General features: G+C 34.4%; 1 protein-coding gene across 2 annotated transcripts in view; it reads right to left on the bottom strand.

Annotated features, from left to right (window-relative positions):
• The window catches only part of CDH18 (cadherin 18), a 1,107,073-nt gene that overhangs the window by 519,697 nt on the left and 560,354 nt on the right, over positions 1-27,022 (bottom strand). Inside the window, exon 1 of one of the 2 annotated variants that reach the window (XM_032279056.1) lies at positions 11,199-11,362. The exons of the other annotated variant lie outside the window; for it this stretch is intronic. The gene's annotated coding sequence lies outside the window, so the exon portion shown is untranslated. Of the gene's footprint in view, positions 1-11,198; positions 11,363-27,022 lie in introns of those variants that run through there. 2 annotated transcript variants of the gene reach the window in all.

The raw sequence follows: 27,022 nt of genomic DNA, 5'->3' as shown, positions 1-27,022 counted from the left end.
CATACTTTTGGGGCTGCACAAATTCCACAGCACGCAAGACGGCCACCTTTCAGCCCCCTCAGCAAGGTCATGTGGGAAACAATTCAGCGCAGACTACTACTCCTAAATAAAATCCCTGCTCCAAAGGCATCATCTTGAGTATCACATCACTTGAAAAATGACGGCCGGGACTCCGTGACAGTTTAGACCATCAATTCTCCGCGGGGGGCAGGGGAACCTGGGGGGCGAGAGGGGTTTGACTGTCAGCATCTGAGTGGGAGTATCCACCGGGAGGGAACCAGGAAATTAGGCAGGGCAGGCGCTGATGTGGCAAGCTGGTAATAAATTTTCATATTTCCGTGCAAAGTCGTCACAGCCTGCTACACATTCAACTGCTGGCTCATTCATCAGTGATCCATAGTCCGGTGGTAGCCATGAGATTTAGCTTGAGTGATGTCCTTTAACGCCTGAGCCCAAAGTACTCAAGGTATGTAGGGTTTATATCAGACAGAGCTTCCTCTTGGAGGTCAGCATTTATAAATGTGGAGATGAATAGGAGCTGCGATGCCTTTCCAACCCCCTTTGCTTATGCCAGGAAACCTAACACACACACAAACTTCTCATTTCTTACGACTCCAGAATAAATTAAATCGATTTGCAATGTACATAGCTTTTGATAACAGGGATTTCAGGTCTGATGGGCTGCATTCAAAATTGATGTGGACAGCTGAAACAACTTTAGTACTTTCTCCCTGCACGAAGTCACCCACACTCACCCATTAAGAACATCAAGCACCCTTACAAAGTAAACAAGTGTAGGAGTTTATCTAAATTGAATGGCTTTCTAAGGGTCACTTGGCAGATATATTAAGAATTGTACAAGACGCTAAATTATTGCAAACACTAAGAGAAAGAGATTACTTTTTTTGCTTAGTTGATAAAACTACAAATGCCCAGATTCAGAGGTTGTAAGGAACAAAGACTTAAGCATAAGATAGGTAGAGTAGATATATAAAAACTCTGCAGGCCAGAAGACATGGATTCCAATCACAGCTGGGACGTACCGTTACACCTGAACTTGTGTAAGCCTTTACCTTTCTCTGAGTCTCAGCTGGCTACTCTAAAACCTGGAAGGCAATCCTCACTTTAGCAGGTCTCTGTGTTGATTTAAAAAATCTGTATACTTGTTTGAACTTAGGAAAAAGCTTTTGGTAAGGGTTACATAACTTCTAGTTGCCCCCCTCGTTTCTTCTTCCCTGGGAAAGGTCAAAGAGGCTGAGAAGATAAGGTAATCTGTATTTCTTGGAAGTTTAAAGGGGCTGAGAGTGAATGTTTGAATCAGCTAAAGTTACATTTGGCTATTTTGCTTGAGTGATGTGAAATGTGAAAGGATTTAATTCGATTTAGTTTTCAAAGACTAAACAAACAGAAGCAATGAGGTAGAACAGGAATTGAATCATTTCTAGCTGGGAAGAAATTACACATTTCAGTGTTTTGTTGCTCTTAAGAAGACATTAGAAGTCAGAATTTGGAAATTTCCAAAATTTAAACTTTTAGAAAAAAAAAAAAAAAAGGAATAAAAACAGCATCCAGATAATGTGCCAGTATTATATTGTGTACTATATATTCTTTCTTATGCAGCTACTGTTTTAAAATGAGGGATTCTCCTTGTGTAGTGTCCAGACACAAATTCTTAATTTATTTTTGTTTATTGAAAGAGGTAGGAAAGAGAATACATTTCCAAAATTTCTATGTGGATGAAGCCCTGATTGCCAAAGAAAGAAATAGCTATAAAAAATAAAAAGGATAGAAAAAGAAACTTCTAAGTCTTTAAGAGGTCACATAGTTTAATTTTTAAAATTCATGTTATAACATTCTCTAGAAAAGCCAAACTGTTGATTTGACTGCCTCTAGTTGAATGAAATAAAATGTTTGTTTGCCAGCTTGCTACTGAAGCGGTGGCTGAGACACAAACAATGAACATCCTAGGGACACACTTGAAAACAAAACCTGTTTTTGTAGCCTTCCTTGCTGGTTTTCCCTGGATAAGACCATAATAAGTGCATCCAGTGGACAGTCGTAATGGAAGTCAACAGGCACTGGCTCCCGAGTGCAATGGCATGCAGAGGGAATTGTCAACACTGCCAAACAGTACAATCCATTTCTGGAAAAAGAATCTATTCATCAAGGAGGAATTTGTATCTATGAAACCACACTCAGAATAAGGGATCTAGATTATCCATAATCCCAATGGTGCAATACACACTGGATTTAAATGGCTTCTGGAGTTTGGCATTCTGAAACTTCCAATTTTCCCGAGCCATTGAAAAGTGGACCTGTCAGCCACTTAGTGCATCTGTTGTATTTTCAGTTTTAAAAAAATAAAAAAAGAAGGAAACAAGTGAACCAATGTGGAACGTGCTGGTTAGGGAAAGCCAGGTGGTAGGCAGGTGCTTGTTTTCTCTTTATGTCAAAGATTACTTCAAAAAAGTGGACACTGTATCAGTTAGCAGAATTTATTACAGAACTAATCTCTGAAAGTGAAAGCATGGACATTTCTGATACTGAATTCCCACTTGTGTTACCTTGAGAGAGTTATTAGAATCATTTTAGCTGGTGACAGAGAAACATCCAACACACGATTGATGCTGGTCAGACTATAGAACCTGGAAAGATAAAATTGTCATGCTAAATTGTGATCTTTTTCTGAGAGAGAGCCTCAAAAATTATCTCTTTACATGTCATCTAATGCTCAATTTTACCCTGGAAATTTAGCAAGCTATGTGATGTTTCCAAACCTGGATACGAAAGCAATGTAAAGGAAATTTAGAGCTGCCTCTTGTTGTAATTCGGCTTTTACAGCAGTCAACTGCACAAACATGGTGAATTGGCTCCTTAACAGCTTTATTGAGATATCATTGGCATAAAAACTGTCATATATTTAAGGTATGCCCTTGATATTTTGATATACATATGCAATGTGAAATGATCACCACCTTATAACTAATTAACCTATCACCTCTATGTAGTTACCATTTTTGTTTACAAGAATAATATCAAAATATGCCATCTGAAATTTATGTAAAGAGCTAGTAAAATAATATAAAGCAATAAGAAATTTCTCTGCAACTATTTATTTTATGTGTTTGGTTAGCAAAAATTACAGTTTCTATATTTATGTTAAAAGAACAAAAAAGAAAAATTGATAAAAGAAAGTGATCTCTATACTATAGAAGATGACCTAATGAAGTTAAACTTTACTAATTCTGTTATCTCACTTCAGTTGAAGAACTGCAAAGTACTAACATAACTTTAATGCAGAAATGAAAGACATCTATCAAGAAGGTTTCAAAGATAACCATATGTGCAATGAATTCTAAAAAAGGAGCATATTCTTTACTCATACTATAATAATAATAATTAGATCCATGTGTTCACTCCTTAGATTTTTCTTCAATGCATGTATAATATCAAAGAACCAGTGAGTTTTTTGTCTTTTAAGTGGTAGTACGAATAATTGACAAAGCAAAAGGTAAAACTCCTCAATTTCTATTACACATGTATTTTATTTCTGCAAAACAGATCACTGTTGTCCTACAGATGATGAAATAAGGACGCTAAGTTCCAAAATAAATGAAAATTTAATAGATGATGGATTCTAGTTTTAAGAATTAAAATACAAAATATAAAGTACATGACAGAATTAAGAAAAAACGTTCAACTACTCTTGGTAAACTGAGGATCTGGTGAGAATAAAGCAGTACAGAAATACTAGAGTCAAGCAAATATTTTCCTAACTTTCAAAACTGAATGCCTATGGAGTCTATAAATTAGAAATTATTGAACTAAATGTAGAAAGTGGAAAAGGTATAAGATGACTTATTAAGGAGATGAGCAGGCCACTACGAAGAGACAACAGTGGGACCATCTGGGTCTGCATTACATTGACAAGTCAGTCATTCCAGAAAAATGCCATTTCTTTCTATTTCAGACGTGCAAGGCTGGAAATAGAAAAAATACATATGATATTGTATTCTCTACATAATCATCATAGCCCTCATGATTTCATTATAGGCCATACAGAGAATTTTAAGTACAATTTTTGGGTGTTGCTACTGAGTAGGCAACTACCTATGTATGTTTAACAATGTCCAAGTGCTTACTCAGGGAAGGTTTCCAGTAGAGAGCTGTAGAGCTCCAATTCCAAACCTGCCCTGAAACTGGCTTTTGTCAATACCATGAACAGCAAAGTCATTCATAAGGAAATGGTTCCTTAACAGAAGCCAGTATATTCGGGTGAAGAACTAGAAATTTCATCAAGGATCTCGAAAATCTTGAGTGATATCTCAAATATAATGAAGTAGAAATTTCATAGCTGGATCCAAACATATGAATGTATTAAATATAAGGTAGTGGGAATAGTCTTAAAACCAAAACTTGTGAATATAACTTGCATATTTTTACTGACAATAATTTCAGTACAAATCAATTATATGACACAGTTATTAAAAGTGTAAATGTCAATTTAGACATCCTTAATAACAGCAAAGCACCACAATGAATGTGGGTGCTATTACTTTCTCTAGACTATTAAAGACGAACTCCAAAAATATTGAGAATTTACTTGGAATATTGTATTTTAAGATTATAGCTAAATCTATTGGTTTCAATTAATTTATATTTTTGTAAGCCCTGCCAGATTGCATTCATTCAGCTGAAAAAGCTGATACCATCTGTAAGTCCTCTGCTTTCCTCACCACTTGAACTATACCTATTCCTTGCTTTTTCTGTAGCCACCACTACCTTATTCATCTTTCAAGATTCAGAAACAAAGAATACAGCTCAAGGAACACCTCCTCTCAGAAAGCATTTTCTCCAACAGTTTTAACTAGCCTCTATATTTTTAGGCTAAAAAATACATTTAATAGTCTGCCGATATTCCATTTTAGCAACTTGTATTATAGTTAGAAGAGGCGTGGCATAAGAATTAGGGGCACAATATCTGGAATGCTTGTATAATATCAAAGAACCAGTGACCTTTTTTGGCTCTTAAGTGGCAGTATAAATAATTGACAAAGCAAAAGGTAAAACTCCTCAATTCCTATTACACATGTATTTTATTTCTACAAAACAGATCGTTGTTGTACTACAAATCATGAAATAAGGCCACTAAGTTCCAAAATAAGTGAAAATAAAATAGGTGATGGATTCTAGTTTTAAGCATTAAGATAGAAAATATAAAGTAAATGCCAGAATTTAAAAAGAAAAAATTCAATTACTGTTGGTAAACTGAGGATTTGGTGAGAACAAAGTAGTACAGAAATACTAGAGACAAGCAGATATTTTCCTAACTTTCAAAACTTAATCAATATGGAGTCTATAAATTAGAAATTCTTGAACTACAGGTAGAAAGTGGAAACGGTGTAAGATGACTTATTAAAGAGATGAGTACATATAATAGATGTGTATATATCTATATGTGTGTACATATAGATACAGATATATACATATATACGCATAGATATATAAAAAAAAAAACTAAAGGGAAAAAACACATGCAATTACGGAGGCTTAGAAGTACCGTAATCACTGGGGAGGCTGAGGCAGGAGAATTGCTTGAACCCGGAAGGCGGAGGTTGCAATGAGCCCAAGGTTGCGCCACTGCACTCCAGCCTGGCGCCTGATGATGGAGTGAGATTCTTTCTCAAAAAAAAAAAAAAAAAATAGAAGTACCATAATCTGCATCTGCAAGCTGAGGCCTATGGAGGCCTAGCAAAACTGCAGATGTATTTCCAGTCCAAACCAGAAGTCTTGAGAACTAAAAGCGCCAATGTTGAAAGGCAGGAAAATGTATTCCAGCTCATGCAGAAAGTAAATTTGCCCTTTGCTGTTTCTTTTTATTCTATTCAGGCACTCAACAGATAGGAGGATGCACACTCACATTGGCAAGGGTGGTTTGATTTGCTCAGTGTATTATGGTAAATGCTAAGCTCTTTAAGAAATACCCTTGGACACACTTTGAAGTACTATTTTACCAGCTATCTAACCATCACTTTGCCCAGTCACATTGAAATATACAATAAACCATCACACCTATTTCTAGGCTTTCTAGGAGAATTAAATATGCATAGAAAACTATCAAGCATTTAGTAAAATTTATATAAACTTGCTTCTTTTATCATTACACATTTGCATATCTGTTTCTTATTTGAATGCAAGCTACAAATATGTATCTGGTACATGATATGTCTTCATGCAGCTAGGTGTAATATACATAACTCTAGATTGACATTGGATGACATAGAGTCAAGACCTATGTTGAACACTCATATTAAATGTAGAGCTGTTGAGCAAGGTTGTTTTACTCTTTGAATGTACTAACTCACTTTTAGACTGGGATACCACCCTCATCTGATAGGGCTGCTGGGAGCTTTAAAAAAAAAGCAAAAATACTTTAGGGTGGGCACGGGTGCTCACGCCTGTAATCCCAGTATTTTGGGAGGCCAAGGCAGGTGGATCATCTGAGGTCAGGAGTTCGAGACCAGCTTGACCAACATGGAGAAACCCCATCTCTGCTAAAAATACACAATTAGCTAGGCGTGGTGGTGCATTGCTTGTAATCTCAGCTACTCATGAGGCTGAGAATTGCTTGAACCCGAGAGGTGAAGGTTGTGGTGAGCCAAGATTGTGCCATTGCACTCCAGCCTGGACAACAAGAGCAAAACTCTATCTCCAAAAAAAAAAAAAAAAAAAAAAAAAAAAAAACTTTAAATGCACCAAAAGGTCTAGTATAGCCTTTAGCATAAAAGAGACTTTGGATAATGGCTAGCTGAATCCCAGTTGTAAGTGCTCGGTAAACGTGATAAATGTCTAAATCATATTTGCTTTCTGTGCTTCATTTACAGCAGAAAGAGGGAAGTCACTAATAAACAAATCTTACCTGGAAGCTTGTCATTAAAAGAAAAGCTATAGCTTACATAGAATATCCTGGGGATGATATTCACTCAGTTCAACCTCCCATATCTGCATTTAACTTTTTGGCGCTATGTAACAAAAATTGACATTTAGAAGACCCTGAGGCATTTTAAGATTCTTAACCATCAAAGAAACATTATATTGCACTCAGGGCAAAACATTTATAGTACCAGTAAAGAGGTAAATGTTTAAAATCATTTTTATGACTTTTGTTTACAAAAAATAAGGGTTATTTTATTAATATTCAATGAATCAGATCTTAGGGTTGACCAAATCATTGATCTTCTCAGAACTATATTCGATTTACTATCGTGCATTTATGCCCATCCAATATGGCAATATATAGTAACTCAAAATACTGTTTTCCTTAAGAACATCTTATGAGAGACTGAAAAATGATGCATCTGTTGTGCTTCTTAACATTTAATACATCAGATTTTTTTGTTCGCTAGAAGTTCTTACTCAATATTTTCAATAAATTATCAGCACTATACTGTAAAGTATACATGTTTTGAATTTTCTCTATTACTGAATATTAATATCATTCCCAAGTTTTTGATATAAACAATGCTTAAATGAACATCACAGTTGATATATCATTTCCTGGGTCTCTGACTATAGCACTTGAAAAAACTACTGAAATTGAAACTACTAAGTAAAATAAATGAACATTTCTTGAAACTCATGATTACTGTATTGGTCCCCAGCACCATTAGTGAAGGCTGAAAGATTAAATAGTTCCTCACTATCTTCCAACAATAACATTTTTTTTTTCTATTTGCTTATTCAATAATTGAATATTGATATCTCATTGTTTCAATTTCTGTTCATGTGGTTACTAGAATGCTTATTGACCATTTTGTTATTTCAGATTCATAATATCTGTTCATATCCATTTCTCTATCATGTTATATTTTCAAAGAAAATAAAATATTTTTAAAAGCGAGTATATCTCTAGAGACCTATACATCAGAATCTCCAAATGATGGAGCCTAGCTTTTTAAATTTAAAAATAGTTCCACAGAATATTCTGGATGGTTGTACGCTGTTATAGCACATATCACTTTTATGAAATAATTTGATTGCCTTTTTTACTCTCTTTTAAGATCCCCAAAGCAGACTTGCTAATTGGGAAATATAATGGATTTAAATTGTCTTCATGCTCAGTCAGGAGACATGCTAGAAATTAAGTTCTCAAGTTTCTATAGTTCTCTCTTACACATTATTAAAACAATATGGATATCTGTGAACATAAATATATATACATACATATATGAATATATGTACACATGACTAGATTTTTTCAGAAAATACAAACGGAATATCAGCTAGCAAAGCATTGATCTAGGTTTTGTAGAAGGATATAAAGAAGCTAAGAAACTAAAAAAAGGTTACTAAAATACAATGCAATACCATAAATTCCATAAGCTATATGAGGACAATGTCGTTTATAAATTAAAAAATAATTACCTTCAATGAGCTGATAAGGCATCATTGGGAGAGGCAGAATTTGAGGTAAGTTTTAAATAATAAGGAGGCCTAAAATAGAAATTGATGACTGGAAAAACTTTTCAAAGAAAATAAAATATTTTTAAAAGCGAGTATATCTCTAGAGACCTATACATCAGAATCTCCAAGTGATGGAGGCTAGCTATTTAAATTTAAAAATAGTTCCACAGAATATTCTGGATGGTTGTACGCTGTTATAGCACATATCACTTTTATGATATAATTTGATTGACTTTTTTACTCTCTTTTAAGATCCCCAAAGCAGACTTCCTATAGAACTCAGTCATTTCTGAGAAGATGAATAAAATGTAATAGAACATTTATAAAATTCAATCTCCTTTTCTGGGCCATTGCTGGACAATCTCAAGCATTAATCACTCCTGTATCTAGGCTTCTACTTATCACTTTGTTTCTATCTCGGCTGAGGCACTCAGCAGAGAGTAACATAATATGTCCATTATCATATCCTTATGCAGAGGTAAACTCTAAATCTTTGAGAACCAATAGAAAGTATACTTTAAAGTTTTCTGTTCCAACATTTGCATCAACTGATTGCAGGTCAACCTAAGTGCAAGGTTTATGGACTGCAACAATGGTAAGCTATTGCCCATACCTCAAGAAGCTTATAATACAGTAGAGGATGCAGACACATCAACATTTCATTGTAACGCAATACTATCATAGGGAGATGATGCATAGGGTGTCATGAAAGTTTCTTAATTCATCTTGAGTATGTGGAGAAAATTTCCTAGAAACTTTGGACAATAAAGCGATATTACTCTAGCATGACAAGAAGAGGGCAGAGAGGATGATGGGGTGTTAACAGATGTTCATAAAGAAAGTCAGGTAGAAGCAGAATGAAACATGACATGGAGAATCAGGGCAAAGTGATAATGCAGAAGTTATTTTCCTGTTAAAGGCCTTGGACTTCATCAAATGAGTTATTTACTCAGGGTAATGAAATGGTAATATTTGATTTTACAACTGAGTCTTCTCCCCGCTGGCCAAGTGGCCAAGCTTAGGGGGGCAAAATTAAATACATGGGGACCAGGTTGGAAGCTATCAAAAATAATCTAGAATGTTATTGTGAGCTCATTGGCTACATAAGTTTTGTTAGAGAAACAAGTGTGATGATGGGTTAAATATTTTAAAATAATAAAAAATTAAAATAGGATAACTCTGCAATAGGATAGGAGTGATGAGCAAGGGACGATTCCAGGCTGCTCTCATGAATCCAGCTAGAGTGTTTGTATTGTCAGGAAATGCACTGTCAGAGGAGAACTAGTTTGAAGGAAGAAGATAATAAATTGATTTGAGGTCACATTGACTTTAATGGGCCCATTAGAAATCCACAAATGATTGTCCAGTTGGTTATTAGTTTCATGCTAAGAGAACAAGCCAGATTTTGAAATAAAATTTGAGGAGACATTTATATATAATTGCTCAATATCTGTTTTTCATGGATTTGTTCAAGGACAGCAGAAAGAAGGAAAAAAACCATAAACAGCATTAGTAGTATAGTGTGAGTTGAGCTAAGTGGGGGAGGGGAATCCTTTGAAGTGGAAAATAAGCAGTCCTAGACGCAAGATAAAAAAAAAACACAAGAATTTAGGGTCACAAAATTAATGAAATAGACAAGGTCACCAAGCTTAGAAAAATGAATCATATTAATTTTTGTAGCATAACAAGTGCATTCTCATGTTATGTTTGGCTATTTGGAGGTTATTTGTGACACTGGAATTGGCAGTCAGGAAATCGGTGGCAAAAGAAGACAGTCTGGCAGTAAATGAAAAAAATATAGAACAAGGTGGAATGATTTTTCAGTAAAGGAAGAAGAGAATCATAAAATTGAAACAAAGCTTCATAGAATTCAAGAAATAAATGTTAAATTATTATTACCATTGTTTGAGTGGAACATAGTTTACCTAGTTAAAGAGGACATTAACTATAATACATAATAAGGTGCTAAGGAAAAAGAAAAAAGGTAAAATATAAGATAAAGTCCCTGAATACACAGAAGCAGACTTAAGATTTCAGATCTGTTTCTCCTTTCAGGCTTCTCAATCACTGAAGGGACTATCATTTACACACACACACATACCCCTTCTAAACACACGCAAATATACATATAACTTCTCCACAATTGCCCACATAAAATTATGAACACAGCTGGGCATGGTGGCTCATTCCTAAACTCCCAGCACTTTGAGGGGCCAAGGTGGGTAGATCACCTGAGGTCAGGAGTTTGAGACCAGCCTGGCTAACATGGTGAAACACTGTCTCTACTAAGAATATAAAATTAGCTGGGCATAGTGGTGCATGCCTGTTATCCCAGCTACTAGGAAGGCCGAGGCAGGAAAATCTCTTGAACCTGGGAGGCGGTGGTTGCATTGAGCCGAGATTGCATGATTACATTCCAGCCTGGCCAAAAAGAACAAAACCCCATTTCAAAAAAAAAAAAAAAGAAAAAGAAAAGTCTGGAGACTAGCTAGCCTCAATGTTTTCCTTACCGCCAGGACTAGCTGTATAATTGGGAGAATGAGAGAACAGTACAAATTAAAATGTTGGGATTCTTAAAAAATATATTGAGAATTTCAGGATGAAGGCAGCATGGCATTAGACCAAGCATGAGGCCAATTCTGAATGTGGGGCTTTACGCAGCTGCCGAGGTCACAAGCTCATGAAGCATACCTACTCACCACTTCTACCCATCCAATGAACCCAACTCCACTTACCTTGTTTTATTGGTAATTCTCAAATTATGTATTAAGTTTCATCTCAAGTTCTTTCAGATTCTTTTAGTCCCCCAATTCAACTATCTTCCCTTTTTAAAATTATGTTTGTAGGATGACTGTCTCAGGACAGGAGTGCTGACCTTTCCTGTCACTGCAGTGATACCAAACTACATGGTGAGGGAGTGGGAGGTAGTAGGAAAAGTGTTAGTAGTTTTTATATCTTATGTAATAAGGTGTGGGGACAGATGAATTCGAATAAGAGCCCAATATAGAGATAGGGTGGGCCAAGTAGGGATATTGTCAAGATAATCCAAGATTTTTAATAGATTACTAAACTCTATTGACTGAATACACAATCTAATTAATAGATTGCGAATATACAATCTATTAATCTATTTTTAATAGATTACTAAACTATATTGACTGAAACTTGGTTGATTAGTACTCTGCTTGTTGTGGTGTTACAGGATCAAAAAAATCTGTAATTTGTACTTATAACCAAAAAAGAAATAATGAATGCCTTTAGCTTGGTATAAGAATAAAAGGTAAACAAATTGGAGATATTTATGAAAGAATTAAACATAACATAGTGGAGATAAAACTAAGAGGTTTAGAGCTTGATCCTGGGAGAAAAAATGGCAAAGTGGAAAGAAAGTTGTAAGATTTGGTTAGAAATATAGTTTCAATTTGAAGTATGCTGATGAGGTGTTAGCCAGACATTTTGAAGGGATAGCCAAGAGTCAGTTGGCAGTATTAGATTGTAGTTTGGGAAAATAGCTTTGAGTGGGAGACATAATTTTGTGAGTCAGCCACAGATGATGATGATGATGATAATAATACTAATAATATATGTTGTACAGTCCCTAGTGGATGAGAGGAAAGTTTCTAGGGGATCAGTGATAGAATTAGCTAGACAATGAGAGAAAGAGAGAGCAGGTGAAAGATGAGAATGGAAAGGAGAAAAAGAGAGGAGAGAAAAGAAGAGAAAAGAGAAATGGCACTTTAAAGGAAAAGTCTGAAGTGCTGATCAGGAAACATTACAAAATCTTTCGTGGATATGAATTTAAAAAACCTTTTAGTAAAATGTAACTTTATATTACTGATTAGTAAACAGAAATTTAATCATATTTGCAAAGGTTGGCAAAGTAAAAATGTGACAACTCCAGGGTAAGGTTTAGTCACTGTGAAAAAAAGATGTAACTAAAAATAGATCAAATTAACTTAGTATAGTAGAGATTTACATATTCTACAGCATGCAAAATTGTCAAATGAAATCTCATAATTTCTTTTTATTTTAATGCATGAGAAGCTTGATCTTCATTTGAGAATGTGTGATTAGCTATGCTTTACCATTTCTTTGCTTATTCAAAGTTGCTTTATAAAAGGACTGCCAAGTGGTAAGCGTATATAATTATTCATGGAGAATATTAAAGATTGTATTGAAAGCAAATAGTTGAACTGTGAATTCTAGTACTTTCCCCTACTGAGTGTATAGGTGAATATGTGTTTGAGGGCATAAGAGGAAGTGTAGGTGTTATATAATAAATGCTATTTATATTACTACCTTAAAAGAAAAATTAGACTATGACATAAAGTCTGATTATTTTTAACTCAGAAAAAAAATGTATAGAGGCCATCAACCCCATAAAGAACAGAACAAGCTAAAAAGAGAACAGTGTCTCTGAAGCATTGTCCAGAAAGTGTGTCCAAAATAAATTCCATATTGCCAGGGTTAATTTGGGACTCTAGGAAGATTGGTTAGATAAAATGGGATTTCATTTTCATATCTCAGGATGCCTTATGTCATTATTCTTTTTCCTTTTTTTACTGCAAGTCAATTGCATGTGGTGTGCTGAAATAATTTCTCTGTAGGTCTCTTGTGTTGTATAAGCCCGGGTCTTTCGGTCACCATAGGCAATTGAGAATTACACCACAGGCTCAGGTGAACAGTGAAAATCAGGTTTTACATTCATTGTCCTGCTCAGCATTAGGTCCTCAGAGTGGGAAAATCAAAGTGCAGGTAGGGATAGGTTATTCCCGGAATACTGCAGCCACACTGAGCATACACATAGGCCTCAAGTCACTTTCAAAGTGGCACTGTCATTGTCCTCCGTCTATCTAAAGCTTCCTCAAGATGCCAGTATTCATATATCAGGGTTGGCAGTTTTACACACAGTGTCCCTAACCATATGTTCTGCTCATTGTTAGTAACTAGTCATTATTGACATTGATGCTTTCCTTATCACATTCCTCAAGCCAGAATTTTTGTCTCTAAAGTCCCCTAAATCTTCCCAGTATATTTTTACTATGTTTAGAATTTTACTCCACACATTAAAGGCATCCAATTGATAGAACTTTTCTACTGAAACATCACTGGTCCCGTTTAATTAACCATTTCTGAATTCCCCCTATAACTTTATTGTATGCGTGGTAGATACAGTTGTTATGCCATACATTTATTTTTTAATGAAATTTGAAAAGAAATCTTTAGACTGTGCACAGAGACTAACTTCAGTCAAATTTTAGCATTGCCGCATATTTGGTGCATTGCCTTGAAACTGGCTCTCAGTTTTTACATCTTTTAACGCTGAAATAGCGCAGTTCTGGAAGATAAGTTGTACTGATTACACATATTGAAGGAAATAACTTACATAATTCACCTTTTAGAGTGTATGCTGCATGTATATACTCAGTAAATTACAGTTATAACAATAGACACAACCTCTCAGTTACTACTATGATTTTACCAAACTGTACACATACGTAACATATTTCCAAATGTGACTAAGTTGTAAGTGATGACAGTAAGGACAAGAACACATTACAAAAGAAAAATAGGGAATGATTTGTGGAGATATCAATATGGTTCATTTGTTAACATCTTGTGCTATTGAGATTACCTACTTTCCTGAAAAGTGAAAGGCAGGACTAAAGAAGGGATCTGGTGCCATCTGTAATCTGCTCAGGGGAGATATAGATTTTCTCTCTTTCAGAGTTCCAGAGGACAAAAATCCGAGCCCGGAGATAAAGAGGATTGGTTTGCCAATCACGGAATCTGTAGAGCACAACAGTGAGTATGTGAAACAGAGAAAAAGTCAAAAAGGAACCCAAACACACAAAAAAAGCAATTCACATATTGGGTATGTTTCCTGCTACATTGTCACTATTCTCATGCAAATTAATTATGATGTGGACCTACTCAATCATTTTAGAACATTATCAGTGTTGCCTTTACCAATTTTAATAGATTTGGTCTGAAATCAGCTAGAATAAGTATACATTAGGATGTGAAAAGATAAATGTGTATTAAAACCAGTTTAGAAGAATGAAGCAATGCTTTTGCCCAGTTTAGAAAGTTAAGAAGGCAAAACAAAACCCACAGTTATTCAAATCTGCAAACTTTAATAAAATTGCAACATATATATATATCAGTATGTGGCTGTGTGTGTGTACTTGTACATGTTGGAGGGTTGTTGTGGGAAGAAGATTAAAATAGTCATTTTCTGTTACAGCTTTAAGTTGCTGGAGAAATGTCACACTATTCTATAAATTGTTCTTTCTTCAGATTGTAAACACAGACTTCAAATGGGCAAATATCTCTTCCTAGTAATTGTACTGTATTTCCCACTGTTTTTTTTTTTAATTTTGCAAAATGAAAATTCTCAATTATTTGTCTCTTCTATGCCCTACAATCTCCTTTTCTCCTCTACTAACAAATGATTTTATATCAATTTTTTAATAAAATAGACCTAAGAACAAAATATTTTTTTCTTGTCAGAAAATCTAGTAAACTATTTGCATCTAAATACATTGTTTAGTTTATATGTTTAGTTCTTTCTCATGTTATAATGATGCATGTGGTCCTATCTAAAGCCAACTACTTGCTGTTTGCCCTCAATCCAATCTGCTAGGGAATTGACATCGATAGCTCACATTTAGTCTTCTAATTCATCAGCAAGTTCACGACATGGTCTGGATCTCGTTGGACTGATTTTTACTATTTTTACTGGTCCAAGCCACTTTCTTTTCTTACCAAGACTCCAGCAACAGCACCCCCACCTGAGGGAATCTCCTATTTTCTGCAAAGCAGAGTGAATATTACATCAAAGTGAAATCATTATTTTAGCAATTGGGCATTGTCTCTGACCTATCATCCTGTATTCCTCACATGAGTGCTAAAAGGAGGCCTAAATATCCAGCTCCATCCATATATATAATTCCTGAATTGGAGAGAATATTTCACACAATTGCATGGCAAGCTATTGTACTCTACACTCATTAGTTAACTTCATTTTTCACAAATATGAATAGGCCACCAAGGATCAGGCAACACGTGAGGAAAGTTAAGCAGCAATGAGGATACCTAAGGTGGAACAGTTATTGACTTTGGAAATGAATTAATAAAGCTCCAGGATAGGAAATATTTGTACATTTAAAAGATCGCAAACCTTTACAAATAGTTCAATAGATGAGTTGGATTACAGAATAGCTCTGCTAAGAATACATTATTGATAAAGAAGAAAAGACTGAAAATGTATGGCATTTAAGAAATCGCTATAAAGAGAAACATCATATGTATATAAAGAGGAACACAGAGTGTATCAAAATTCCACCATCTATCTACAAGGAGGTCCAAATAACAGAGAAAATAAAAAGCAAATTTGAAGAGCTAATACAATGAGTTAAGAAAACCTGTGATTGAGGGAAAACACAAGTCTTCATCATTGAAATAACACACAAATTCCAAAAGTGAATAATGGGAAAAGTACATAAGCATTTCTGGAGAAATTTGAAAATGCCAGAACTAAAGACAAATTCTAATGAATTTCATATAGAAATAAAAAAGTAGATCATCTACCAAGAAATAAACATTCAAATGACTAGGTATCTCACCAGTGGCACTGAATACTAGGAGATGGCAGCAGAGCCTAATCTAGACAGATGCTTGAATCTGGCACTAATTGCATAACCTGCCATATTATCCACTCAAAAATAATGGCAAAATAAGTATATTTGAACATGAAAACTTCAGGAATTTAGTTCATACGTGTATATAAACAAAGTGTATATATGTACACACACACACACACACTTTCCATGAGTTGATAAATTGATTCTTATGATTAAATAAGTTTGGGAAATGACCATTAGACATTAAACTTAGGAGATTGTTCTTTCCCCACAATTTCTACGTATTTACACATATCTACACACACGCATAACATATACACACGTACATATACATATGCACACACACACACATAATTTTAAAATTATTTAAGATTGTTCAATAACCAAATGAGGAAGAATGAGAAGTAAACAAAAGGGAGACACTGATGCAAACAACACTGGTAAGAAAATAGATTCAGACAAAAGAATCATTAAGTTAATTTTGCCTAATTATAAAACTAGTATTGGATCTTCCTAGACCCACTAAATTAGCTTCTTCAGTAAAGATGTCTAATATCTGGATATGTGATATCGTTTCAGGAATTGATTTCTATATTAGACATGTTTGGAGAATGACCATTAGCACTTGACATTTGCGAGACTGTCCTTTGAGTAACAATTTGAAAGAGACAGGATTCCATAAGTGCATTAAACATATTTATTGACTTTTTATTTTGCTGACATCAGAAAGCAAGAGAAAAACAATTAAATGTTCAGATCAATGTAAAATAAAATAACGTACAACACACAAAATAATATGACACACAAGATTGAAAAGGCAAGATGGAAGGGGGGTAAGTATACAGATTTCATTATTTTTGTTAAAAGTAAGGCATCAACAGATAGCGACTAGATTGGAGAAATGAAAGATAATTTGTTTTAAGCCATAAAGGCATACATTGGAAGAACTAGAGATGGTAAATGGACAAGTCTGGAAGGAAATTGATCATTTAAGTGTGTTAAAATTATTTTCTATAGAAGTAGAGAGTGAATAGATAAATTATTTTTTCACAAGTTATGAGAATAATGAAATCATTTACAATAATATTGTCTACCAAAGGAATTTAAAACAGAAGTTACTCTAGGGAATGGGGCTTGGAGAAAAAACTTTTCTTCTTGTTTAAATATTTGGAACTGTTAGAATTTTTAAACTATGAGGATATCTACAATGTCTACAATAATAGCAACCAAGATGCTCATTAAAATGAAAATTTGAAACAAATAAGCGTTAATGCTCAGACTGATTAAATATGAACTCACTTTTGATTTTCCCTTTTTCTACTCCCTGTTTTCATATATTCCTTCATCAGCACATGGCATTTTATAATTAGAAACTATACTATTATAGTTGTTTAGATTAATCATTACCATGACTTTAAAGATATAATATTGTTTTAAACATGTCTGAAACATAGCTGCTCCACACATGCTAAATTTGATTAATACATTAATTATATGAAACATGTTAAATATCTAATGAAACATTAAAATATATAAAATGATTCCTTTCAAAATCACAATAAAAATCTCATAATCTAAAATTAACTTAGAGGGAAATATGATATATTTTTAAGACAAAAATGCAAAAGAACCTAAAAGTGATGTATCTTTTTTAATGAGAAAATTAAATAGGTCAATTTTCAGGTAAATATTTTGAAGAAGTTGACACAAACACCTCCAAATATTGAATAAAATTTGTTTAGCTTGGCTAATGTTGTAAATTTCATTTCAAGATTGATTCATTGGAGGTACCAAGACAATTTTGAATAAGAGAATTCATATTAAAGTAAATAATAAACATCAAATATACTTTTAATATAATTTTAAAAATATAGATTATATATAAGTAAAATAATAGTTCTGAGCAATCAAAAACAATCCAGATTAGTAACAAATTATATAAAGGTTAAATATATTACCAAGTGCATTTCCAATCACCAAAGGCAATCGTGGATGATTCAATTGATTATAGAGAATCAACTGCCTAACCATTTGGAATAAAGGATGCTGATCTGACATGTACCAAAAATGCATTCCAAGAGTAAATACATAAAAAGTGTTGACTGAGGCATCTTTCCACAAAAATACAGTGCTGAGTTGATTTTTGCTTGAAATAATTATTGAATAAATAATTTTAAGAAAAAAGAACACATAACTATTACAGTTAAATGTCCATGAAATCTTTGAATATGAAAGAAATTTACAAGCATGACTCAAAATATAGAAATAATAGAGTGCTCATGGAAGAAAAAAAGTGTGAATAGTGCAGAATTAGCAAGAGAGAGTATCAGGAGTTGAAATCAGAGATGTTTATTTAATAGTTTGAAGTGCAGTATGTGGAAAGTGTGTGCGTGTGTGTGTGTGTGTATGTGTGTGTGTGTGTGTGTGTGTGTGTGTGTGTGTGTGGATGTGGGTGTGCACGTGTGTATGTACCATAAGTCACTGGGCCTGCCACCTGTTTTTGTATGGTATGTGAACTAAAAATGTTTTTACATTTTTTAAATGGTTAAGAAAAATCAAAATAAGACTAGCGAAATATGAAGATTATATAAAATTCAAATTTCAGGGTCCATAAATAAAGATTTACTGGAACACAGGCAGGCCCATTTGATTATAGTCTGTGGCTGCTTCATGCTACAGCAGCAGAATTGAGTAGTTTTGACAGAGACCATATGGGCTGCAAAGCTGAAAACATTTACTATCTGGCTCTTAGCAGAAAAATTTGGCTGACCCCTGATATAGACATATCCTGGGAGTTTCTCGATACATAGCATATCGCATCAATTCACTATGCCAACCTCAATCAATTTTTGTATACAAATATTCTAAGTTTAATGACTTCTGCATATACATCCTGTGTGTGTAGATGTGTGTGTATGTGTGATGGCAATGCACAGATTGCTTTGGGATGTATACAATATATGAATGTAATTATATTTGAGAATTAGAAAAAAATATATACATATAAAATCCAGTAGTATCATGCTTTTGAGATACAACATCACTCATGTTGGCTATTTTGGGGCTGCACTGAATTTCTGAGAACAAGCCTTTATTTTCCATTTTAATTAAACTAAACATTTAATTACATTTCCACTATTCTGTCAGCAGAAAGAAATCTATAAATGTGGAATGAAAAATTATGAAAGCTGGTCTTTAATATCTCATCACAAACAGAGCATGTTATGGGCAATCTGTTCTTTTAGGGTGTATAACAACCATGTTTCCCATGAACATTAATTCTAATAAAGGATTCAACTATAGTACAGAACTTTTCATTTTTAGTGAATATCTATCTGTTAAAGGTCAAGATGTTGCAAATATATACCACATTTACAATAATACCCATGCCCCTCAGGGTTTTAGTTTCTAGCACAAGAGAATTAAGTAAGTGAAGGGATAGTGCATATCAAATACAAGTTTGTTGGCAAGCAGTTTATACCCTGCCTATGCTCGAGTTCACACCAATAAAATTATACAAACACTTAGAGTTTTTATTTTATTATAAGTAGCCAATATGTCTAGAGCAATTTGCCAGTTGCTATGAAAAATTAAAGGCACCTGCCCACAAAGTTGTTCTAGCCATACATAAGATGCAGACCTGTAAAGATGAAAATAGAAATAAGGAAAAGCTCCTATCTAATGACAGATGTTAGTTCACAGGAGTAGAATCATTTCCCCCCATCAGCTTTCCTGGTGAGCTACATGACGTGCCCTCAAATAGGATGTATTTAATGTACTGATTTTGTACATCAGTATTGTAAGCTTGGTTAATGGCAGTTTGGTCTAGAGAGATGAACTTGTTCTTTGTTGATAATAGAATGAAATTTCTGGGTATACAAGCCTAAGGACAAACTCTAGAATCCAGCAAATACACCTCAGTATAACCCCCAGGAAAGCCAATGGGAGGAAATGATTCTATTTCTCTGCGTTTATGTCTCTGATTAGATACATGCTTTTCCTTATTTCCATTTTCACATTTACCAGTCTGCATCTCATGTATTGCCATAACAACTTTGTGGACAGATAAACGCGCCATAGTGTATTCTGGAAGACGCATTTTCTATTTTTAAAATATATATGTACCACATATATATTATATAATAGTACTACATTTGCAGTATTTCAGGGAGTTGCGAACTACACTCTCTCTTTAAGTCTAGAGTTATCTTAATTTTGATCAATCAGGTTGTCATTGAATGTTAACTATCAGAGTATAGTCTTTATACATCAAGGTTGTATAATATTACTGGTGATTCAACTGGTGATGAGTTAATCTATATAGAGAACTGTAAATGCTAAGGAGAACAATATATCAAGTTTTCACAACAGTGTATTCTGTCAACCAGCTAGATAAAAAGTCAAATAATTATTGTAATAGAGGTTCATGATAACAGGAGAGCAAGAAAGGCGGTAATATTTAAATATTTAATGGAATCAGACTACGAGAACCCAACTCATCTGTCCCCAAAATGTGGTAATATTTGGCCAGGACAACCCCTTTATAGATGAAAAATGCCAGTAATGCCAATATATTTGCTTCCTGTTCATCGTTTCCATGCTAGCACTATTCTATTCTGGAAGATACATTCTTTATTTTTAAAATATAATATGTGTACTATGTCACAGTATTTTGGTGGGTTGAGAACTACTTTTTCTCTTTATCTTGGATTGCTTATTTTAATTTTAATCCATCAGATTTTCATTGAATATTAACTATGAGAGTAGTTATTTTCTTTCTTCTTCTTACAGGATACTTTCCTGTTCTTAGGAGATGTGTCAATGGAGATCCCAGATATTTACATATATTAATGATGGATTAGTCTATATTATTCTTCATTTACCACATAATTTGGTGGAAAGTGGTGCATGTGTGTGTGTGTGTGTGTGTGTAACCTCTACCATTTACCATTTCTTAATCTATTTCACTTGTTCTTTTTAACTCTGTTTTAGTTTTTTGAGACAGATTCTTGCCCAAGCTGGAGTGCAGTGGTGTGATCTTAGTTCAATTGATTCTCGTGCCTCAGCCTCCAGAGTAGCTGGGATTATAGGCATGAACCTCCATGTCCCACTACTTTTTGTATTTTCAGCAGACACAGGGTTTCGCCATGTTAGCCAGGCTAGCCTTGAACTCCTGGCTTCAAGTTATCTATCCCACTCGGCCTTCCAAAGTTCTGGGATTAGAGGTGTGAGCCACCATTCCCAGTTTATTCCTCATACATTTTCCTTTTTGGCTTCTGTTCCTCTCATTCAACCAAATGAATAGCTTACAAAATTGTCTATCATTCAATTCAATGAGCATTTTCTAATCTTTACCTGATTTGAGTTTTCTGTATCATTAACCATACTTTCCTTAAGTTCTGAGACAAAGCACGTTCTTATTTTTACTCCTACCTTTCTGATTCTGCCTTCTCATGCTGTTTCTCAGACTTGCTTTCTCTGTGTTTAAATGTTGGAGTTCTTCATGACCATCTCCTTTGCTTCTTACTCAGTACTGAAATTTAGGCAATCTTGTCAGAAACCAGAATTTCAAACACTTATCTTATTTCCAAGACTCTCACCAGTTTCTCTCTATACAATTCCTTTCCTCTGACTTTTACATCCAACAGACTACTTAAATATTGACGATTTCTGTAAAGCACTGCAAACCTAGAATTCCAGAACTAAAATCATGATCATCTTATCCCCTGCATACACACATCATTACATATTATCATTTTGCCTCACAAATAGCTTTTCAATTTCATTGACCACCTTCTATCTCAAACAGCCTTTCTTGTCCAACTTACCATATTTCTCCCCTAAATTAAAATAATTGTTTATTTAAACAGTCGTATGTAGTTCTTCTTGTAGATCCTATTGCTTCCCTTATTAGCCGTATTCCTTGGTATATTATTTATTTTGTGGCAATTGTGAATGGGAGTTGATTTGTGATTTGTCTTGTTTTGATCATTATTGGTATACAGAAATGCTAACGATTTTGCACATTGATTTTATATTCCAGTATGTTGCTGAAGTCGCTTATCAGCTTAAGAAGCTTTTGGGATGAAACAATGGCGTTTTCTAGATATGGAATCATGTCATCTGCAAACAGGGATGTTTGACTTCCTCTCTTCCTATTTGAATACTCCTTAGTTCTTTCTCTTGCCTGATTGCTCTTGCCAGAACTTCCAATACTATATTGAGTAGGAGTGATGAGAGAGGGCATCCTTGTTTCATGCCAAGTTTCAAGAGGAATGCTTCCAGCTTTTGATCATTCAGTATGATATTGGCTGTTGGTTTGCCATATATGAGTCTTACTATTTTAATGGGTGTTCTTTCAATACCTAGCTTATTGAGAGTTTTTAACATAAAAAGATGTTGAATTTTATCAAAGCCCTCTTGTACAATTGTTGAGATAATCAAGTGTTTTTTGTTTTTAGTTCTGTTTATGTGAGGAATAACAATTATCGATTGGCATATGTTGACCAACTTTGCATCACAGGTATAAAGTTGACTTGATTGTGGTAGATGAGCCCTTTTTGATGAAGGCTGGATTTGGTGTGCCAATATTTTTGCATCAGTGTTCGGCAAGAATATTGGCCTAAAGTTTTCTTTTTTTGTTGAATCTCTGGCAGCTTTTGGTATCAGAATGATACTGGCCTCATAGCATGAATTAGGGAGGAGTCCCTCCTTTTCAATTTTTTGGAATAGTTTCAGTAGGAATGGGGGCAGCTCTTTTTGTACATCTGGTGGAATTCAGCTGTGAATCCATCTGGTCCCGGTCTTTTTTTTTGGTTGGAAAACTATTACTGCCTCATCTCAGAACTCATTATTGGTCTGTTCAGTGCTTCAATGTCTCCCTTGTTCAGTCTTGGGAGGCTGTAATATGTCCAGGAATTTATTCATTTCTTCTAGATTTTCTAGTTGTGAATAGCGGTGTTTGTAATATTCTCTGATGGTCGTATTTCTGGGTGGTCAGTCAAAATATTCTCCTTATCATTTCTTATTGTGTTTATTTTAATTTTCTCTCTTTTTTTTCTTTATTAGCCTAGCTAGCAGCCTAGCTACTTTATTATGTCTTTCAAAAAAAAAAAAATAGCTCCTGGATTTGTTTGATTTCCTCTCTTCCTATTTGAATGTCCTTTATTTCTTTCTTGTCCAGCTTAATGGATCTTTTGAATTTTTTTAACCTCTCTATCTCCTTTGGTTCAGTAGCATTTCTATACATCAATTATGTTGAAGCTGAGAGCCAAATAAATAATGCAATTATATTTCCAGTAGCCTCAAGAAGAATAAAATATCTAGGAATACATCTAACTAGGGAGGTGAAAGATCTCTGCAAAGAGAACTACAAAGCACTGCTTAAAAACCAGAGATGACACAAACAAATGGAAAAACATTCCATACTCATGTCCATAAGTGATAGATTGGCTGAAGAAAATGTGGTACCTATATACCATGGAATACTATGCAGCCACAAAAAGAAAAGGGACCATGTCCTTTGCAGGGACATGGATAGGGTTAAAGACAAATATTCTTAGAAAACGAATGTAGGGACAGAAAACAAAATTCCACATGTTCTCACTTATAAGTGTGAGCTAAATAATGAGAACACATGGACATATAGAAGGGATCAACACAGGTTGTGGCCTATCAGATGGTAGCGGTTAGGAGGGAGAGGATCAGGAAAAATAATTAATGGATACTAGCTATCTAGTATACCTTGGTGATGGAGTAATCTGTACAACAAACCCCCATGACACACGTTTACCCATGTAACAAATCCTGCATGTGTACCCTTGAAATTAAAATAAAATTTAAAAAACGGTTTCTTAACTGGGCTCTTCATGTCCACTATTACCCCAGTTCAAACCATTCAACTCACTGTATCAGAGTGATTCTTAAATATATACCTGATGTTTGCTGTTCACTTCATTAACATCCTTTAATTGATTCTCCTGCTTTTAGGAGAGGTAAATTGTCTCTCTGACATTCAAGGGCAAGCATCATTGTTTATTTGTTGTTTCTTAAGAGTTTGAACTGTTCCTAATAGAATGAGAGTGAAGATCTCTCATTGGGTCCCTCTCTTGATATGCTCTTTTTATAGTTTTAGGGACATCTTATATTGATTAACTGATAATTATGACCCTGATAAGTTATCCGTTATAGCTGAAAAATAGGGCTTGACTTAAGAGATTGATGACCAACCAATTTAGAATGTCTTTGACTCTTTTTGTCTAGGACATTATGAAAGAGAAAGATTATTTTCAATCCTTCTTAGTATCTGATTCTTTTTATTCATATATTTATATTGATTGGCTGTCTTCATCAATTTTATTTATAGGTATCATTCATCTCAAAAATACTTAAGCCTTCTACTTCATCGTTTTTTCAATTTAAATGTGCACATTTCAAAACAGATATTAAAATCAAGCAACAGAATAGAATTTGGGTATTCAAATTTATACCTACAAAACTATTTTTACATACCAAGTCTTAAGGGAATGAAAAAAAAATCTCTTCACTACATTATTATAACTGTATTTTGAGATCTAAAATTAGAATATCACTTTGTTTTATATAGTCAAGTACATTTTTGATATGCTTTCCCCAAATGCTGTTAACAGCAAGAAAATTTGTTTATAGTGATAACCAAAATATTTTTGGATTGCTTATTTAAGTCGATGGATACCCTGGTGCTTACTTAATGTTCTATATTAAAGAGTTTATACCACTGTGGTTATACAAAAATGTCAATGACAGAATGGTCACAACATTTATCTGATACCTATAGAAAATAAGTCATCATATGCCAGAGAGACATGGGATATTAGGCTTTTAAATTCAGTGAGTTTAGCGCAGTCCAAAAGTAAATATTTAACAGCACTTGAAAATATTTACAAGAAAAGTCTCTGTGCTAGTTACTTCCTATACTTTAGGATATAAGGAAATAAATTCATAGTCTCTGAGTGTAAGTCACAATAGTCTGCTAGACAAGAAAGAGAAACAGAAAGTGGAAGTATAATACTTGCCAGGTGATAAATATTTGTCATGGGATAAAGTCAGGATGAGAACTTTCCCAGAAATGGCATCTAATGTAGTCTAAGAGAATGGGAAAATCTTCCTAGACAAGACGTCCTATGTTGCTGCCTGAAGGGTGAATAGGAGATAATCATATAATGAGGGCTTAAGAAGTCAGAATTGTCCAAAGCAAACAACTAGATCTAAGTTTTCAGTTCTTTAGTAAGAAAGTAATCTAAAAGCAAGATAAAAAAAAATTTTATATGCAGTTAAAGTCAAAGGCTAAGCATAAGAAAATGAGATCCAGTCATCTTCTTAGAAAATCATTTTTCTCTAACACTAGAGGAGATTAAAAATGTTATGGATGAGGAAGTGGAATATAAGTAGAAGTGTGAATCCAGAAAGTTGGAGCCTCTATCTGAGTAAGCACCATTCAGAAACAGCATCAATGAATAAGGTGGAAGCATAGAAGCATTAAATGATTTCTTTTTCTCCATCTGAGAAAATCTTTTTCATAGTGAACTATTGAATTGTCATTTGGTTGGAGTAGATATTTGTCAAAGCTCTGATGTCCACTTTTCATCTGGATAGCATCCTCAACAAACCAGGAAACACAAATTCTTCTAGAGTGGAGGGAGGAGCTTTGGATTTCACAGAATTGGAGATGAGATGAAATGAAAGGACATATCCTAGGTCAAAAGAGTTAACAGAAGAAAACATGGACTCTTGTAAAGTGGAAACAGTAGCAGAATAAGCCAGGGTTTTTGATGGGCTCTCTCGTAATCTATCTGCATGGTAGATTTCCGTGCTATGTTGATTACAAACCTTGGTTCAGAAATAGACACATGGCCTATCTATCCAAGAGAGGATGGGCAAGATACCCTGGGCCAAGTTTCCTGTAGGTCACACATTTATTAACAGTGAGGTCCAATATTTACTCTCTTCCCTGAACTAGATAATTAAGAGAGAATTAGAGCTGATGTGTTTTCCCAGAGGGCTGGGTAATTGAGCATGGACTGCCTATCAGAAGGAAGTGGCACAAGTGGCATGTACTGAGGATCATGAGCATAGAACAGGGACAACTCAGAGCAGCAGTCATGCATGAGAGTCAAAATGGAAGCCTGGTTCATCAAGGTATTGCAGCCTAGAAACATAAATATTAATGTCATGTTTATACTCATGGCCAAGAAAAATGAGAATTTAAAGTCATATTAAATATCATTTTAAAGCATAGCTATGACATAAATGTTCATTTTTGTATGTGTATTTTATTGCGTCTGAGATTATTCACAAATCAGTTACCATTTTGTAATGGAGAACAGAGTAGATAGCTGAATTGGTAATGAGACAACTGAATAGTAAAATCACAATGTGCTGCCATGGATTACTGAATGTGCCCAGTTTACATGGCAGATAATGGGCTTTTTTTTATCAACAGAAATGGCAGACAGTTTGACTAATCAAGATGTAGGTGTTATGCACTATTTGTTTGGAATAAGGACAAGAAAGCAAAGTAGTTGGCATAAGTAAGATTGGATAAAATTTTAGACGAATTAGCTCTTTAGCCTATAGAAAAGGAATGCAGATAAAAGGGAAAATGTTTAAATAAAAAGATTAGTGGTTGTGAGAAAACAAAAAGGCAATATAAATCCTTCTACCATAAAGACACATAAACATGTATGTTCATTGCAGTACTATTTATAATAGCCAAGACAATGAATCAACCTAAATGCCCATCAATGGCAGATTTGATAACAAAAATTTGGTACTTATACACCACGGAATACTATGCATCCATAAAAAGAAGAAGACCATGTCATTTGGGGGAACATGGATGGAGCTGGAGACCATTATTTTTAGCAAACTAACCC

This window comes from Sapajus apella, unplaced genomic scaffold, assembly GCF_009761245.1.
Source record: "Sapajus apella isolate SASKATOON/1434 unplaced genomic scaffold, GSC_monkey_1.0 scaffold11, whole genome shotgun sequence".
In the NCBI taxonomy this organism is placed as follows: domain Eukaryota; kingdom Metazoa; phylum Chordata; class Mammalia; order Primates; family Cebidae; genus Sapajus; species Sapajus apella.
This window is presented reverse-complemented; position numbering and strand designations above follow the sequence as displayed.